The sequence below is a fragment of the Aplysia californica genome, unplaced genomic scaffold (assembly GCF_000002075.1).
Source record: "Aplysia californica isolate F4 #8 unplaced genomic scaffold, AplCal3.0 scaffold00780, whole genome shotgun sequence".
NCBI lineage: Eukaryota > Metazoa > Mollusca > Gastropoda > Aplysiida > Aplysiidae > Aplysia > Aplysia californica.
The window spans coordinates 273,934-275,620 of record NW_004798050.1 but is presented as its reverse complement, the minus strand read 5'-3'; positions in this window follow the sequence as shown (position 1 = coordinate 275,620).

Here is a 1,687-nt window from a genome sequence, read left to right as displayed (position 1 = left end):
TGTGTTTGTATGTGTGTGAGAGAAGAAGAAGAAGAAGAAGAAGAAGAAGAAGAAGAAGAAGAAGAAGAAAGTAAGAAAAAGAAGAAGAAAAAGAGCAATAACAACAGCAACAACAACAGCAACAACCGCTAGAACGACAGATTATATTTAATCCAACCACACGTATTTCAGTGGGCACGCTTGCCTGAAGCACCACTCGTATGAACCACCTATCTGTACCACTGCAACTGCCCAGTAATGGGTGCCAGGGCATTATGTTGTTGGAGAGACGGAACTAATTGCTGATACCTCCGTTTCATAATAGCTGTCAGACCTGAGCCATCGGCATCGTCCATCCTAGCCATATGCATCATTCTGCCCAGGTCACCCAGTGCCCCGTGGGCTACTTGTTGTAGTTATTCTAACGGGCAAGATGTTATTATGATAATGATCCTTCAGAAAATCAGTGTTGGTACCCGGAGCTGTACATTTTCCTAGCCTTTCAACAGGTCTGCCCGTGGTATACACCCGTTGTTTTCGCCTCCCAGAAATTCATTTCCAACAACAAATGTGGCATCAAGCGCACGCGCTGAGATTACTTGCTGCCTCAGAATTACAAACTTCTATCTGATCAGTACTTAGTTTTGATGCATTTGACGTGCGTAAACGATTTTTGATTTCACTTGTCAAGCTTTTTCGAATGCAAGTCTTTGAATATTTTGATAACAACTCCGAATAATCGTACGGTTTTGATAGAGCAGATAAAACATTTGATTTCTGACCTCATGATCTTCGTATCTCCAAAACGGCCTAAATGTCAGATAGAACTTTGTAACTCTGAGATAGTGTATTGTCTATACACCATTGCCACCAAACTTCGGGTGTTGAGTTACCTGGCACTGTCGTATGTGGTGTAGCAGTTAAGCGCTTCGGTGTCCCAAACAGGAGACCGAAGTACAATTCCCGAGTGAGGAGAACATTTTTGTCGAGTAACAGAGTTCTCTGACCATAATTTTTAGGGAGCCAGAAAATATAACTGTACTTCCCTCGTCATCCCTGTCTTTCCCATCCTACATCAAGGTATACGCCACAGACAAACACTTGCCGTCTTACCGTATCCTTAGCCAGCCTCTTGATGTTACTCCATGTCTTCCTACTTTTCTGTACATATTTCTCTGTGACTCTTCTCCAAGTTCCACGTGGCCTTCCCTTTAATCTCTTACCCTGTGGATTCCGGTCCAGCATTTTCTTTGTTATGCAAATGCCTGGCTTCCTTAGTGTTAGTTTGTCCAATCCATCGCCACCGCCTTCTTCCCACTTCATCTCTGATTGGCCTCCCTCCTTCTTCTAAGCACTTCCTCGTTGGTGACCCTATCAATCCATCTAGTTCTGAGTAAATTTACACAAACAAGAATTTCGAGGCACTCGGTTTGCAGTTTAGGCAGCTGTAAACTGCAGAAAACGTTTATTTTTGACTATCCGTAACGTTCGTGGTCACGTTTAGGGGTTGCGTTTTGCCTGCCACTGGCCGGAGTTTGATTTAAATTTTAATGTGCTGACGATGACGCATTGTAGTAGTCAAAGTTTGTTGATTTCATTTCATGGCTTTGTGTCTCTCTTCTTGCAAACGTAGGTCTAGTAGTTCCTGGGTGATCTTGTTATCTGTAAGCTATTTCTGTCTGTGTTGTGTGTGTGTGTGTGTGTGTGT